General features: G+C 43.5%; 1 pseudogene; it reads right to left on the bottom strand.

Moving 5' to 3' along the window:
* Window positions 1-4,158: 4,158 nt before the first annotated feature.
* On the bottom strand, window positions 4,159-10,706 carry LOC118635462 (annotated as a pseudogene).
* Window positions 10,707-18,228: the final 7,522 nt, after the last annotated feature.

Genomic DNA, 18,228 nt, shown 5'->3' with positions numbered 1-18,228 from the left:
GTATGGCTCAGTTGGTTGAGCATCATCCCATCCACCAAAAGGTCACCAATTTGATTCCCAGTCAGGGCACAAGCCCAGATTGTGGATTTGGTCCCTGGTTGGGGTGTGTATGGGAGACAACCCACTGATGTTCCTCTCACATCGATGATCTCTCTCTCTCAAATCAATAAAAACATTTAAAAAAACCTGGATGTTTCCTATGATAGTGTTCTTTACTAGGTGAGGTCAAACAGCTAATGAGATTTGTTTTGAATGGTAGTGTCAATAGGGTGGACACAGATATAGGCTTACTATGTTTCAACGATCAGGCAGCCAAAATAAAGGTGTTCTTAAGGGTGTTTAGTACCAAAAGATAGGTATATATTTTGGTAATAGTTCTGTTTAAAACCCTAAATAGTCCTGGCCGATTTGGCTTAGTGGTTAGAGCGTCGGCTCTCATTCCAAAGAGTTGAGGGTTTGATTCCGGTCAAGGGCACTTACCTTGGTGGTGGTTCGTCCCTGGCCCTGGTTGGGGTTGTGTGGGAGGTAACCAATTGGTGTGGCTCTCTCACATTGATGTCTCTTTTTCTCTCTCTCCTTCCCTCCCACTCTATCTGAAAATAAATGGAAAAATATCCTAGGGTGAGGATTTATTTTATTATTATTTTTAAACATGTTCTTTTTCTTTAAAAAAATTTTAATTTATTAATTTGCTTTTGTTACAGATGTTTCTCATTTTCCCCCCATTGACACCCTCCTCCCCTTCCCTCCACCCCATCCCCAGCTTTGTTGTCTATGTTCATTGGTCATGCCTACATGCATGTAAGTTCTGTGGATTATCTCTTCCCCCACAAACCCCCCCTCCTCTGAGGCTTGTCAGTCTGTACCCCACCTCTATGTCTCTGGGTTAATTTTGTTTAGCAGTTTGTTTAGTTCATTATATTCCACAAATAAGTGAGATCATGTGATATTTGTCTTTCTCTGCTTGGCTTGTTTTGCTTAGCATAATACTCTCAAGGTCTTTCCATGCCATCTCAAAGGATAAAAGATCCTTCTCTCTTACAGCTGCATAGTACTCCATTGTGTATATGTACCACTGCTTTTTTATGCATTCATCTACTGATGGGCACTTGAGCTGTTTCCAGATCTTAGCTATTGTAAATAGTGCTGCTACGAACATGGGGATACATATATTCTTTCTGATTGGTGTTTCAGGCTTCTTAGGGTATATTCCTAGAAATGGGATCACTGGGTCAAATGGCAGTTCACTTGTTAACTTTTTGAGGTAACACCATAGTGTTTTCCATAGTGGCTGCACCAGTCTGCATTCCCACCAGCAGTGTACTAGAGTCCCCTTTTCTCCACACCCTCGCCAACACTTGTTGTTTGATGATTTGTTGATGGCGGCCATTCTGACAGGTGTGAGGTGATACCTCATTGTTGTTTTAATTTGCATCTCTCTGATGATTAGTGATGTTGAGCATTTCTTCATATGTCTCTTGGCCATTTGTATGTCCTTTTGGGAGAGGTGTCTATTTAGTTCCTCTGCCCATTGTTTAATTGGGTTCTTTGTCTTCTTTTTGTTGAGTTGTATGAGCACTCTATATATATTGGAAATTAACCCCTTATCTGATGTATCATTGGCAATGATGCTCTCCCATACAGTGGGATCCCTTTCCATTTTGATGGTTGGTTCTTTTGCTGTGCAGAAGCCTTTTAGTTTGATGTAGTCCCATGTGTTCATTTTTTCCTTTGTTTCTCTTGCCTTAGGTGTTGTATCAGCGTATGATGTCTGAGATTTTGTTGCCTACATTTTTAGGGTGAGGATTTAAATGACAATAAAGTAAAATAAAACCCTAAATAAAGAGAGGAGCTGGCATCACCCCTGGCCATATTGATGCTTTTTCTCCTCTTACATTCTTTCCATTACTTCCTAGTGGAGGAAGTATGAAATGCTCCTGTTTAAGGCCCAATCTCTGTGCTTTTCTCACGAATTTAGCACTGTAGTGGTCTCTCAACTATTAATACATTATCTGTATTTCCCTCTCTGCTGGGTCATCCCCTTAATATCACCCTTCTCAAAGCCCTCTCTTGCCCCTTTCCAGCTTACAACTCCATTTTTCTATTCTATACTACCTTCCCCCACACAACCTCAAATGCGCGGTGTCCATTTCCGTATTTTATTATTATGCTATCCTAATCAACGTTTTATTCCACTGAAGTGGTTCTGATTAAAAATGTTGCCCCTAAGGAGTGGGGAGGTGGGGGAGGGATGAACCACAGAACTTATATGCATGTATGCATGAACAGTGGACATGGACAACAATCTGGGGAACGGGCAGGGAGGGAAGGGGGACGGGGGAATCAGTGGGGGAAAAAAGGAGAATCATCTGTAACAAAAATTAATCAATAATAAAAAAAAAAATGTTGCCCTGGCCGGTTTGGCTCAGCGGTTAGAGCGTGGCCTGCGGTCCAGAGAGACCCGGGTTCGGTTCCCGCTAAGGGCACGTACCTCGGTTGCAGTTTGTCCCCGGCCCTGGTTGGGTCGTGTGGGTGGCAACTACTCGATGTGTCCCTTTCTTTTTTTTTTTATCCTCACTTGAGGACATTTTTTTGATATTTTGTTCAGATAGAGTGGGAGGGAGAGAGAGAGAGAGAGAGAGAAACATTGACATGAAAGGGGGCAGGTAACCAGTAACCACGTTAGTTACTTGTATATCCATCCTGTGTCCGTATGCAAATGTAAGCATATGAGAATATACCTTCTCCTCGTTTTACACAAAAGGTAGCACACTATAAACATTGTTTCATACCTTTCTTACTAAATATATAGTGGAGATTTTTGCATACTAATACATAAAAAGAGTCCACTCTTTTTATTTATTTTATCCTCACCCAAGGACATTTTCCCATTTTTTGTTCAGATAGAGTGGGAGGGAGAGAGAGGAAGAGAGAGAGAGAGAGAGAGAGAGAAACATCGATGTGAAAGGGACACATCGAGTGGCTGCCACCCGCACAACCCATCCAGGGCCAAGGACAAACTGCAACCGAGGTACGTGCCCTTAGCGGGAACCGGACCCGGGTCTCTCTGGACTGCAGGCTGATGCTCTAACCGATGAGCCAAACCCGCCAGGGCAAGAGTCCACTCTTTATAGGTGTATAAGCAGAATATTCTACTGTGTGGCTGTACCATAATTATGAAACTATTCTTCTATTGATGAACATGTAGGCTGTTTTCCATCCTTTGGTATGACAAGCACCACTTCAATGAATGATTAACTTTGTACACGTAAGTATATCCATTGAAATTTGGGTACATATGACCAAGTTGTTCCCCACAGCAGCTGTAACAATTTTTATTTTCACCAATAATGTAACAGAATGTTTCTTTTCCCATAGCTTTGTCTATGAGCATATTGTCAAACTCATATTTGGCCAATGTGATTGAGATTCTATTTTTTACCTGTATAGTTTTAATTTAGAGTTCTCTTCTGAGTGAGCTTAAAAAACTTCCCATATGTTTAAGGCCTATTTGCATTTTCCCCTGTGAATTATCTATTCACAAATATCTTTTGCCTATTTTTATTTTGTGTTATTGGTTTATTTTTATAGATTTTTTTTTAGAAGCTCTATATGTCAGGAAGATGAGCTCCTTGTTATATGAGTAGCCAATTTTTAGGAAACACTTTGTTATTTGTATTTTCACTTTGCTTATAGTGTTTTTTGGTTACACAGATAATTTTTTTAATGTGTAATTTACTTCATCAATATTTTCTTTAAAAAATTAAAAAAATATATTATTTCTTTATTAGTTTTAGAGAGAGAGGAAGGGAGAGGGAGAGAGAGATAGAAACATCAATGAGAGAGAACATCAATTTGCTGCCTCCTGCAAGCCCCCCACTGGGGATTGGGCCCACAACCTGGGCATGTGCCCTGACCGGGAATTGGTACATGGGTCAACACTCAACCACTGTGCCATACTGACTGGGCCATCAATATTTTCTTTTTTTGGGGGGCGGGGCACGAAATTACTTTATTTGAAAGAATGGTACACATGAAAAGATGTAAGTGGATGATTTGGTACAAGTTATAGAAAAGGTAAAGGTAACTCCAACATGCACGTACTGCCTTGGTGACCAGGGAAGTCACCCCCGTGGCTATGGGCAGCCAGCCTGAGGTTTAGCTCTCGTCACTGTCTCCCAGGGTGGGCTTGTCAAAGAGATGCTCTGCCCTGCCAGACTCAGGGGCCCCCCACCTGCGCAAGTGGTCTCCCAGTTCTCTGACGGATTTCACCTGCTCATTCAGGTAGTGAGTTTCAAGGAAGTCACACAAGTGAGGGTCATTTTTGTCAGTGGCCAGTTTGTGCAAGTCCAGTAGTGACTGATTCACACTTTTTCCAAGTGTAACGCACACTCCATCGCGTTCAGCCCATCCTCCCAGTCGTCACGGTCTGGGTTCTTGATGTCCTGGAGGAAGATTCCGCCACCTCGTTGGTTCTGCAGCTTCATCAGTTTCTCAGCATGTTCCCTCCTCATGAGGTTGGGGAAGGAAATACTTGGCAAAGTTCTTCAAAGCCACGTCATCGCGGTCAAAGCAGTGAGACGTGGACAGGTAGACGTAGGAAGCGTAGGGCTCCAGGTTGCTCTGGCGGTGGGTGGTGGCCTCCGGGTCCCGGTGGGCGTTCTGGCACCTGCGAGGTGGCCGCGGTGGAGTCACGGTGGGCGGCTGAGGACAGGCGGGTGCGGGCGCTGGAGCGGGGGCCTTGGGGGTGTCCGAGGCGCTGTGAGGAGGTGGCCCAAGGCTGGATCAGGTGGCTGGGGGGATGGGTCAAGCGCCGGGTTCCGTCCAAGCACTGTTGAAGCAGGAAACCACGGCGACTCTCCACGAAGACTGTCCATCAATATTTTCTTTTAGGGCTTCTGAATATTGAGCCATAGTTTTTTTCCTACTTCAACGTGTTATAAGAGGATTCTTCCACCCTGGCCGGGTAGCTCAGTTGTTCAGAGAGGTGTCCAGGTACACCAAGGTTGTAGGTTCGATCCCCTGATCAGGGCACATACAAGAATCAATCAATGAATGTATAAATAAGTGGAATAACAAATCGATGTCTCTTCCTTCTCTCTCAAATTAATAATAAAAATAATTATTCCTGTATTCTTATTTTATACTTATATTTCTACTTTTATGGTTATATTTTCACATTAAAACTTTAAATCCATTTGGAGTTTATCTTGGTGCATGATAATGATGTATGGATCCAATAATTTTTTCAGTTTGACCCAACCACCATCTATTGAAATGTCTGTCTTTTCTACGCTGTGTTAGTTAGGGTAAGGTTAAAGTGTTGTTGTAACAAAGAGGCTCTGTTGACTTAAATAAGATAGAAATAATTTCTCTTACCTACCAATTCAGAATTCGTGTTCCCAGGTCAGTGTGTGACTCAATCATTCAGGATTGAGGCTCCTTCCGTTTTATTTCTCTACCTTTAAGGCAGTATTTCTCAAAATGTGGTCCCTATACCAGGAGCATCAGCATTACCTGAGGACTTGTTAGAAATACAAATTCCCGGTCTCTACCCAGACCTGCTGACTCGGAAACAATGGAGATGGGGTCCGGTGATCTGGATTTTAACAAGCTCTCCGGAGGATTCTGATGCACGCTGATATTTGAGAACTGCTGATCTAGGTCATTGTCCTCATCTGCGTGGTTCAAATAAGCCTGCACTTTGGAGAGAAGGAAAGAAAAAAGAGCTCAGAGGAAGACGCCAGCTGTTTTCCTGTGTTGGTACAGAAGTGGCACACGTCACTTCACTCATATGCCATTTTGGTAAAATCTTGGTCACATGGCCACAACTAACTGCAAGGGAAGCTGGGAAGTGTAACCTAGTTGGGCACATTCTACTACTGTAAAAGAAAGGGAGACTGTATTTGAGAAGATAGTTAAGTCTCCAACACAGCCACCAATGATCAGATACAAACCTCCCATTATACAAATGGGCTTACTTCTGGAATTTCTACTGTGTTAATGCTGGCCTTTTGGTTCCTGTGTTAAAACTGCATCAATTTAATTTTTGAGGCTTTGCAATGTGTTTTAACATCTTTAATGTCTAGCTGTCCCTTCAGTGCTCTTTTAGTCAGAGTTTTATTTTTGCTCTTCTTGCTTATTTTTTTGTTTTAATTATTATTATTTTTAAATCCTCACCTGGGGATATTTTTTCCATTGATTTTCAGATAGAGTGGGAGGGAAGGAGGGAGGGAGAGAGAGACAGAGAGAGAGAAACATCGATGTGAGAGACACATTGATTGGTTGCCTCTCTCAGGACTCCGACCAGGGCCAGGGATTGAACTGCAACCAAGGTACGTGCTCTTGACTGGAATCGAACCCATGACTCTTTGGTCCTCGGGCCAATACTTTAACCACCCAGCCAAACCAGGGCCAGGGCATCTTGTTTATTTTTAAATTTTAATTTAATTTAACTTAATTTTTTAGGGAGGGAGAGAAGAAAAAACATCGCTGTGTGAGAGACACATCGATTGGTTGCCTCCTGCACCACTGGACCGGCCGGGGCCGGGGATCAAAACTGCAACCCAGGTACGTGCCTGGAATTGAACCTGAGACCCTTTGGTCCGCAGGCAGATGCTCCAACTGCTGAGCCAAACCGACCAGGGCTTGTTTATTTTTTAAAAACACAATCATTTGTCTAGTTATAAAAATCTTTCAGGGTTTTTTTTTTTTTTTATCCTCACCTGAGGACCTTTTCTCATTTTTTGTTCAGATAGAGTGGGAGGGGGGGAGAGAGAAAGAGAGAGAAACATCGACGTGAAAGGGACACATCGAGTGGCTGCCACCCACACGACCAACCAGGGCCGGGGACAAACTGCAACCAAGGTACGTGCCCTTAGCGGGAACCGAACCCGGGTCTCTCTGAACTGCAGGCCGACGCTCTAACCATTGAGTCAAACCGGCCAGGGCTTGTTTATTTTTTAAAAACACAATCATTTGTCTAGTTATAAAAATCTTTCAGGTTTTTAAAATTTTTTATTTTATTTTTTTCATCTCTACTTATCCCCTCTATGCCCTCTTCTACCTCCACCCACCACCCTCCCCACCCCGCAATCGCTGCACTGTTGTCCATGTCCATGAGTTCTCTTTGTTTTTCTTTTTTTTATCCTCACCCGAGGACATTTTTGCATTTATCTTCAGATAGAATGGGAGGGAGAGAGGGAGGGAAGAGAGAGAGAGAAACATCGATGCGAGAGAGACACATCGAGTGGCTGCCACCCACCGACCCCAACCAGGACCAGGAACGAACCGCAACCGAGGTACGTGCCCTTAGCGGGAACCGAACCCGGGTCTCTCTGGTCCGTGGGCCGACGCTGTAACCGCTGAGCCAAACCAACCAGGGCTCTCTTTATTTTTCTTTTCTTCCTTCCTTCCTTCCTTCCTTCCTTCCTTCCTTCCTTCCTTCCTTCCTTCCTTCCTTCCTTCCTTCCTTCCTTCCTTCCTTCCTTCCTTCCTTCCTTCCTTCCTTCCTTCCTTCCTTTCTTTCTTTCTTTCTTTCTTTCTTTCTCCTCACCCAAGGACATTTTCCCATATTTTGTTCAGATAGAGTGGGAGGGAGAGAGAGGAAGAGAGAGAGACATCCTGTGAAAGGGACACATCGAGTGGCTGCCTCCCACACGACCCAACCAGGGCCGGGGACAAACTGCAACCGAGGTCCGTGCCCTTAGCGGGAACCGACCCTGTTCTCTCTGGACTGCAGGCCAACTCTCTAACCGCTGAGCCAAACTGGCCAGGGCTCTCTTTATTTTTCTTTTGTGCTCAATCCCTACTCCCCAACACCCCCACCCCCACCCCCAGCTGTCAGCCTTCTCTATGAGTCTGTCTCTGTTTTGCTTGGTGGTGTAGTTTGTTCATTAAATTGCACATGTGAGGTCTTATACATTTCATGTCAAGTTTATTCCAAGTTATTTTGTTGTTATTGTTGCTATTATAAATGGGATATCTTCTTCCATTATATTTTCTAGCTGGTAATTGTATACAGGGTGGGGCAAAAGTAGGTTTACTGTTGTGAGTATGAGAAACACAGTTTATTATTTATTAATTATTCATGTATTTTCCATATGAATAAATATAAACCTACTTTTGCCCCCACCTTATATGCAAGCTATTGATTTATTTATATTTTATTTTCTGCTACCTTACTGAATTCTCATATTGTTTTTAGTAGTTTCTCAGTTGATTCTATTGGCTTTTCTAAGCATACAGTTACATTTTCTGCAAATTATAATAATTTTACTTCCTCACTTCCAATTATTAGGTCCCTAGTTTATTTATCTTGTCTAATTGCTTCAGTTATGATTTCCAGTACAATGTTAAATAATAATTATGAATTCACCTAGTGTTTCCCATTGTGTGATACTGGAATAATGTCAAACCTCCTCTGAGGTTTGTCAGTCTGAACCCTACTTTTTTCTATGTCTCTGGGTCTATTTTAATCATCAGCTTATTTTGTTCATTATATTCCACAAATAAGTGAGATCATGTGGTATTTCTCTGATTGGCTTGTTTCGCTTAGGATAATACTCTCTAGGTCCCTCCATGTTGTCTCAAAGGATAAGAGATCTTTCTTTCTTACAGCTGCATAGCACTCCATTTGTGTATATGTACCACAGCTTTTTTATCCATTCGTCTACTGATGGACACTTGGGCTGTTTCCAGATCTTAGCTATTGTACATAGTGCTGCGATGAACATGGGGCTACTGATTGGTGTTTCAGGCTTTTTAGGGTATATTCCTAGAAGTGGGATCACTGGGTCAAATAGCAGATCAATTTTTAATTATTTGAGGAAACACCATATTGTTTTCCACCAGCAGTGTACTAGAGTCCCCTTTTCTCTACACCCTCGCCAGCACTTGTTGTGTGATGATTTATTGATGGCAATCATTCTGGTAGGTATGAGGTGATACCTCATAGTCGTTTTTTTTTTTTGTTTTTTTTTTTTATCCTCACTCGAGGACATTTTTTTGTTTTTTGTTCAGATAGAGCGAGAGGGAGAGAGAGGAATATATACAGTGATACCTCGGTTCTCGAACGCCTTGACTTTCGACCAAATCGGTATTCGACCAGGAGATTCGAGAAACTTTTGTCTCGGAATCCGAACAAATATTTGGAACTCGAACTTCCGAGATGAGCCGAGTTGAGCCGAGTGGCGTTCATTCGGCCCAGCGCGCCTTGCTCGCGTCACCAGTGTGAGTGCAGAGAGAGAGTCACGCTCTGTGGAGAGAGTCACGCTTTACACTGAATTTAACCCTTAGACACACTGTACACTTTTATTTCTTGTTGAGACTTATGTTTTTCTACATATTATATACAAATTAGGCCAGTAAATAGGCATTTTCTGGGGCTTGGAACGAATTAATCCAGTTTCCATTATTTCCTATTGGGTTTCATTGCTTCGGTTCTCGAACAATTTGGTTCTCGACCGTCCTCCTGGAACGAATTATGTTCGAGAACCGAGGTATCACTGTATATATATATATATATATATATATATAGAGAGAGAGAGAGAGAGAGAGAGAGAGAGAGAGAGAGAGAGAAACATCAACGTAAAAGGGACACATCGAGTGGCTGCCATCCGCACGACCCAACCAGGGCCGGGGACAAACTGCAACCGAGGTACGTGCCCTTAGCAGGAACTGAACCTGGGTGTCTCTGGACCGCAGGCCGACGCTCTAACCGCTGAGCCAAACTGGCCAGAGCCTCATAGTTGTTTTAATTTGCATCTCTCTGATGATTAGGGACGCTGAGCATTTTTTCATATGACTCTTGGCTATTTGTATGTCCTGTTTGGAGAGGTGTCTGTTTAGGTCTATTTGTTATTGATTTGAGAGAGGGGGGAAGGAAGGGGGGGGGGAGGGAGAGAGAGAGAGAGGGAGAGAGAGAGAAAGGGTGAGAGAGAAACATAGATTTATTGTTCCACTTACTTATGCATTCATTGATTGATTCTTGTATGTGCCCTGAACTGGGGATCGAACCTGCACCTTGGTGTATCAGGACAATGCTCTAATCAACTGAGCTACCCGGCCAGGGCCTTAACAGTTTTTCTAATATTCAAATAATATGATTCTCTTCACCATCTAAATCAAAGAACTAAATAGACTGCGGATACAATAGATAGTTGCATTTTCTCCCTCCCTTTCCCTGACCTCTCCAGAGTCCTTCTCCATCTCAGTAAATGGTACTATCACTATATGAGACTGTATACCAACTATACTTAAATAAAAAAACAAATTGAAAAAGAAAAAAGTTGCCTGGCTGGTGTGGCTCAGTGGTTGAGTGTGACCCATGCACCAAGAGGTCACAGGTTCAATTCCCGGTCAGGGCACATGCCCAGGTTGTGGGCCCGATGCCCGGTGGGGGGCATGCAGGAGGCGGCCAGTCAATGTTCTCTCTCGTTGATGTTTCTCTCTCTCTCTCCTTTCCTCTCTCTCTAAAATCAATAAGGAAAAAAAAAATTCAAAAAAGAAAAAAGTCAAAGAAAGAAAAAAAGCTGAGAGGTTATTCCTTTTTTCTTATTCTCTCACACCACTTATCAGCAAATCTAAATTCTACTTGCAAACCTGACCACTTTATCATCATCACTGCTAAAATCCCGGTCCAGGTTAATTTCCTTTCTCACCTGACCTACTGTGACAGCCTCCTTAACTGGTCCCCCTGCCTTCATTACGGCTTATAAGACTCTACTTGATTTGGTTCCAGCCAACCCCCCATTCACTGTGCCATCCATTGTGCTCCTAACATACCATCCTCTTTTCAATCCAACCTTATCCTTTCTGCTAGAACATGTTTCTTATTATGGCTGTCTCCTCCTCAGATCTGAACTCAAATGTCACCTCTTCAGAGAGGCCCTCCCTGACATTCCTAGCTAACTACTCTAATTTAAATGTCAAGGAAGCTTTAAAGGAAAGATGTGCAATCCTTGAGCTCTATCTTGCGTATAAAAGGTGGGGCAGGAGCTGCTGAGGCTGATGACTCTTCTTTGGCCACGTCACTTGCAGCTTATGAGTTCCAGGTCACAGAGGGCTGGGCTTCCCCGCGCTCCTCGTCACTAGATGTGGCACACTCCAGGCAGATACAAGCTCCCTGGTTCTCCGGATGCTCTATACTGAGGGCCACACCCTCTCCTACTGTCTTCCTGCCATGAAACGATCTATAGCATGAAGCCACTTTTACTTCCTAATAGTAAGATGCTGTCTATTCCTGAGCAACAGAATACCACCTTACTGACTGTGACCTTCAGCAAATGCCTTAACTTCGTTTTGTTGTTGTTGTTAATTCTCACCTGAGGATATTTTTCCATTGATTTTTATATAGAGTGGAAGGGAGGGAGGGAGAGAGAAAAAGAAAAACATCAGTGTGAGAGAGACACATCGATTGGTTACCTCCTGCATGACCCCGACCGGGGCGAGGATTGAACCTGCAACCCAAGTACGTGCCCTTGACTGGGAATCGAAACCGAGACCCTTTGGTCCTAGGGCCAATGCTCTAACTGCGGAGCCAAACCGGCCAGGGCAAATGCGTTAACTTCTGAGTCACAGCTTTCTTTACTGTGAAGTAGAAATAACAGTACCTGCCCTATATACTTTTTGTGAAAATCAAGGGAAGATGTGGTTAAAGTGCTATTTTATCATTCTATGTTTTCAATGGACATATAACAGTAAACTGTCACACATGCAAAAAATAATGCCCCTCCCCCCTAATCCTTCCATTACTATCCCAGGGTAGGAAGTTCAGAGCCATGCTCATAACTCATTTCACCACCTCCCTCCCTTTGCCAGTTACCTAACGCTGGTTCATTGTTTTTGAACATTGCTCAAGTCTGCAGTTTCTTCTCCTCTTCAGCCTATATCACAAAAATAGCTGCCTCACGTCCTCCATTTTCTCCCTCTCTGTGACATATATCCCTTTCTGAAACCCATTTGGTTCAGATTGGATGTGCCTCTCTAAGAATACTTGGCTCCTCAGCTTCCCTTGCAGCTAGGGTACACTTGTCTCCCAATTCCGGTTAAAGAGGTGTAGATGGAAGCCTCTGGGGTGAGTGTCCCTTCCCAAACAAACCTCACGAGAAGACTTTTGGCTCTACTGTTTTTTTCTCTCCTAGAACTTGGAGCACAAAACCCAGAGGTGCAGGAACCAATATGCAATTATGGGGACAAAAACCATATGCTGGCAGTAGTGGAGTAGAAAGATGAGCGAGTCTACATCCTAGATGACCCAGTGAAGCTGGTGCCCCATTCTGAGCTGGGACCTTTGGACCTCTCAGTACATAAGAAAAACAAACCTCTATGCATCTCAGTCTCCACCCTTTGGGCTGTCTATTCTTGCAACTCTTTGGCAGGTTTAAGTTAAAAAAATTTTTTTTTAAATCCTCAATCGAGGATATTTTTCAATTGATTTTCAGATAGAGTGGGAGGGAGGGAGGGAGAGAGAGAGAGAAATATCGATGTGAGAGAGACACATTGACTGGTTGCCTCTCGCACAACCCTGGGGCAGGGAAGTAAACATCAACTGAGGTACGTGCCCTTGACCAGAATCGAACCTACGACTCTTTGGTTGGTGGACCCACACTCTAACTGGTGAGCCAAACTGGCCAGGGCCAAATTTTTTTTTTTAATCCTCACCTTTCCATTTTTTGTTCAGGTAGAGTGGGAGGGAGAGACAGGAACAGAGAGAGAGAGAGAGAGAGAGAGAGAGAAACATCGACGTGAAAGAGACACATCGAGTGGCTGCCACCCGCACGACCCAACCAGGGCCGGGGACAAACTGCAACCGAGGTGCGTGCCCTTAGCGGGAACCGAACCCGGGTCTCTCTGGATCACAGGCCGAGGCTCTAACCGCTGAGCCAAACCGGCCAGGGCTAAATTTTTTTCTAAATAAGAAATTGGGGCACTGCCTCACCTGCCTGGATCGGCTGCAGTGGTGGAGGAGGGGCCAAGGGCCAAGCGGTAAAGCTCAGCAAACAGACTATCTCGGTGATTTCGATTTCGGAGGTGATGTTCGGAAGGTGCGAAAATTTTGCCAAGGAACTTGAAATGTTTGTAAGACATGAAAAGAAGCACAATTAACATGGAAGATGTGAAGCTCTTAGCCAGGAGGAGTAATTCACTGCTAAAAATACATCACAGAGAAAAATGAAGAGATTGCTGTTTAACACAAAACGAAAAGTAAAGAAGAGAAAGAAGTTAGAGGATGAAAACAGAAATCCAGTGGAGCCGGCAGAGGCTGAAAGACTAGAAAGTGAGAATTAAACTCTATCACTATTTGGAGAAAGCAATCTTCAGCAGGTACAGCCACCAAAAACGCATATTTCCACAAACAGAATTTTAAAGGGATAAGTGGAGCTTTACAAAAAGAAAGAAAGAAAAAAAGAAAAGGCCCTGGCTAGTTTGGCTCAGCGGTTGGAGCGTCGGCCTGCGGACCAGAGAGTCCTGGGTTCGGTTCCTGCTAGGGGCACGTACCAAAAAAAAAAAAAAAAAGGTGAGAAGGCTTTTTGGCTGTATTGTTCAAGTCATTGACCACAAATCTCATTTAGAAGAGAACTGGGCCTTGGCGGGGTAGCCCAGTTGAGCACCGCCCTGATATATCAAGATTGCAGGTTGATCTCAGGTCAGGGAACATACAAGAAGCAACCAATGGGGAAAAAAAAAAAAAAAAGAAGCAACCAATGAATGAATAAATGGGTAGAGCAACAAATCAAGATTTTTTTTTTTTTTTCTTCCCCTCTCTATTCCCCCCTTCCTCGCTAGAAAATTATTGATTTTAAAAATAGAGGACTGGAAACTTTTTTAAATTGATTTTTTTGAGAGAGCAAGGTAGAGAGAGAGAGAAATATCAATGTGAGAGAGAAACATCGATTGGCTGCCTCTTGAACGCCCCCCACTGGGAATCAAGCCCAAAACCCCGGGCATGTGTCCTGACCCGGAATCGAACTGGCGACCTCTTGGTCTGTGGGTTGATGCTCAACCACTGAGCCACACAGGCTGGGCAGACTGGAAACTTTTAAGCAAAATACTCCCATGTGTTACTGAAGCACATAAAAAAGGTTTGTGTTTGAATGGTATATATTGGAAATTACATCAATTACAATGAATAAAATTGTGTTAGCAGTTAAAAAGTCAGGAAGTAAAAGAGCCTGAGAGCTAGTGGGAAAGGACAGAGCCTATCATTTGCAATGACACATAAACATTTTTCCGTTTATTTTCCGTCGTAAGAGATACTTGCATGACCCTTTTGCAAATATTATGAAATTTCTTGTGCCCTGGCTGGTTTGGCTCAGATGTTGGCCTATTGGCCTGTGGAGCAAAGAGTAGCAGGTTTGATTCCAGTCCAGGGCATGTACCTGGATTGCAGTTCAATCCCCCATCCTGGTTGGGGTCGTGTGGGAGGCAACAAATCCATGTGTCTCTCTCTCTCCCTCTCTCCCTCTCTCTCTTCCTCCTTCCCTCCCACTCTATCTGAAAATTAATGGAAAAGTATCCTTGGGCAAGGATTAAAATTTTTTTTTCTTGTTTTAAAACTCTTAACTGTATGCCCAACTGGTGTGGCTCAGTGGATTGAGGGTTGTCCCATAGACTGAGAGGTCCCAGTTCAAGTCCCAGTCAGGGCACATGCCCAGGTTGTGGGTTTGATCCTCAGTGGGGGGGGTGGGGGGGTGCAAGAGGCAGCTGATGGATGTTTCTCAGATTTATGTTTCTTTCTTTCTTTTTTTTTTAATCCTCACCCGAGGACATTTTTCCATTTTTTGTACAGATAGAGTGGGAGGGAGAGAGAGGAAGAGAGAGAGAGAGAGAGAGAGAGAGAGAGAGAGAGAGAAACATCGACGTGAAAGGGACACATCAAGTGGCTGCCACCCGCACGACCAACCAGGGCCGGAGACAAACCGCAACTGAGGTACGTGCCCTTAGCGGGAACTGAACCCGGGTCTCTGTGGACCGCAGGTCAATGCTCTAACCGCTGAGCCAAACTGGCCAGGGCTGACTTATGTTTCTTATCTCTCTCTCCCTTCCCCTGTCTCTAAAAAATCAATAAAAACATATTTAAAAAAACACACACAAAAAACACCCCTTAACTGTACCCCTGGCTGGTTTGCCTCAGCTGTTAGAGCATCAACCCGAGGACCAGAGGGTCTCAGGCTCGATTCCCGGTCAAGAACACATACTTGGGTTGCAGGTTTGATCCCTGGCCCTAGTTGAGATGTGCGAGAGGCAACCAATTGATGTACATCCATGTTTCTCTCTCTCTCCCTCCCTCCCTTCCTTCCACGCTATTTAAAATCAATGGAAGAATATCCTTGAGCAAGGATTAACAAAATAACTTTTAACTGTATATCTTTATTTTTACTGTTAAAAAGGACAATAATACACACACACACACACACACACACACACACACCCTCCCAAGGAATATGGAGAGCATCTGGTTGTGTTGACACTGTCGTCATAGCCTCTTTCAGTTCATTCTACTTGAAGTTAGTTAAGCTTCTTGGATGTTTATATTCATGCATTCCTTAAATTTGGGAAGTTTTTAGTCATTATTTCTTCAAGTAGTTTCTCTTCCCCTTTTCGCTCTTTTCCTTCTGGAACTCCACAGTGCATATGTTGGTCTGCTTGATGGTGTTCCACAGGTCCTTTATGCTCTGTTCACTTTTCTTCAATCTTGTTTCTTTCTGTGTCTCAGACTAGGTAAGGTCCATTGTTCTATTTTTCAAGTTTGCTAATTCTTTCCTCTGCCTGCTCAGACCTGCCTTTGAATCCCTCTAGTAAAATTTTCATTTCAGTTATACTTTTCAGCTTCATATTTCTTTTTGTTTTCCTTTAGATTTTCTATCTCTTGATTGATATTTCCATTTCGTTCATACATTTAAAAATTTTTTCTTCACTTCTTTCTTTAGTTATTTGAGCATCTTGAAGAGAATTGTTTAACTTTGTTTAGCAAGTGTGCCATCTGATCTTTCTCAGGAATGGTTTCTGTTGTGTGGTTTTTCTCCTTTGAATGGGCCATATGTTCTGTTTCTTGTTATGCCTTGTGATTTTGTTGTTGCTGTTGTTCAAAACTGGACATTTGAATCTAATAATGTAATGACTGGCAATCAGATTCTCCCCCTCCCCCAGGTTTGCTGATTTTTGCTATCTTTTTTTTTAAATTCCTCACCCGAGGATATTTTTCTACTTATTGTCATATAGAATGAGAGGGAGAGAGGGAGAGAGAGAGAAACTTCAACGTGAGAGAGACATCGACTGGTTGCCTCCCATACTACCCTGACCAGGCCTAGGGACGAAGTGCAACCGAGGTACGTGCCCTTGACTGAAATTGAATCTGAGACTCATTGGTCCGTGGGCTGATGCTCTAACCAGTGAGCAAAACCGGCCAGGGCTGCTTTGTTTTTGGATTGCTATAAGCTGTGTGTGTGTGCCAAAGATCAGCCTGAGATACAAACTTAAGTTCTTCTAAGGGCTTCTTAAAGCCCGAACCTTTCCCTGGGTGTGTACAGTGACTTTATAAATTCCCCTGTATATGTGGTTGCTTTTGAATGTCCTAAATATCTGGCTCTTAGGGGAAAAGGGGGAAAGAGAGAAGAACGGCAGGGGGGGTGGTAAGGAAGAAAAAGAGTGTTGGCCCTTGAAACCCCCTGGACTCTGCATTAGCTAGGGGGGCAGGGGCTTGCAAGCGTAGGAGGGCAGTGCCGTAGTCCAAAGATCAAAATCAGGAACTTAACCTTGGTTTGATGGTATTCATTAGACTATGAACCTAATTCAAATGTCACCAATTTTTTCGCAAATGTTTTTGTTTCAGGATCCAACCCAGGATTCCATATTGCATTTAGTTGTTACGTCTCCTTAGTCTCCCCCAGTCTCTGACAGTTCTTCAGTCTTACCTTTTCTTGATATTCTCGAAATGTACTGGTCATGTACCTGTGGAGTGTCTCTTGATTTGGGTATGTCTGATGTTTTCTCATCAGTAGTTTGAGGTTATGCATTTTTGGCAAGAATACCACAGAAGTGATGTTGTACCCCTCTTATCATACTGGGGATTGCAAGATGTCAGTGTGTCTGATTACTGCTGATGTTAACCTTGATCATTGGTTAAGGTGGTTTCTCCACTGCAGAATTACTATTTTTTGTTTTTATCCTCACCACAGACATTTTTTGATATTTTGTTCAGATAGAGTTGGAGGGAGAGAAAGAGAGAGAGAGAGAGAGAGAGAGAGAGAGAGAGAGAGAGAGATCGACGTGAAAGGGACACATTGAGTGGCTGCCACCCACACGACCCAACCAGGGCCGGGGACAAACTGCAACCGAGATACGTGCCCTTAGCGGGAACCGAACCCGGGTCTCTCCGGACCACAGGCCAACGCTCTAACAGCTGAGCCAAACCGGCCAGGGCTGCAGAATTACTATTGCCCCTTTGTTATTAATTCATATCTTGGATGCCCTGGCCAGTTTGGCCCAGCAGTTAGAGCATTGGCCCAAGGACTGAAAGGTCTTGAGTTCGATTCCAATCCAGAGCATGTACCAGGGTTGCAGGTTTGATGCCCGGCCCCAGTCGGGGTCATATGGGAGGCAACTAATTGATGTGTCTCTCTCACACTGATGTTTCTCTCTCTCTCTCTCTCCCTCCTTCCCTTCCATTTTCTCTAAAAGATCAATGGAAAACTATCCTCAGGTGAGGATTAACAACAACAAAATAAATAAAGAAATATCTTGGAGAACATAGTTTGAGACTGTGTATTTCCTGTTTCTCTTCAGTCTTTTGCTCACTGATTTTAGCATTCATCGGTGGATGTTGCCCTTGACAGTTATTACTAGGTTGTTTGTATTTCTCTCATTCTTTCTACATTTATTAAATGGAATTCTTCTGCAAGGAAGAGCTTTCCCCTCTCCTCATTTATTCAGTTATTCGGTTATTTCTTAATATCAGAATGAACTCCTGGATCATAATCCAATACTGTCATTATTCATTCTGTTGCTCAAATTGTTCTAATTTTGACCATTGGAAGCTCCTTCAAGTTAGCTCCTGTGTCCTTTCAACATGCTCCTATCATTTTGTAAGAACTTACTCATTTTCCTTATTGCCGGGCCAGTGTGGCTTTGTTGGTTGAACGTCATCCCACGCACCAAGAGGTCACCGGTTTAATTCCCAGTCGGGGCACATGCCTGGGTTGTGGGTTCGATCCCAGGTGGGGAGCG

The sequence above is a fragment of the Molossus molossus genome, unplaced genomic scaffold (assembly GCF_014108415.1).
Source record: "Molossus molossus isolate mMolMol1 unplaced genomic scaffold, mMolMol1.p scaffold_m16_p_2, whole genome shotgun sequence".
Taxonomy (NCBI): Eukaryota; Metazoa; Chordata; class Mammalia; order Chiroptera; family Molossidae; genus Molossus; species Molossus molossus.
This window is presented reverse-complemented; position numbering and strand designations above follow the sequence as displayed.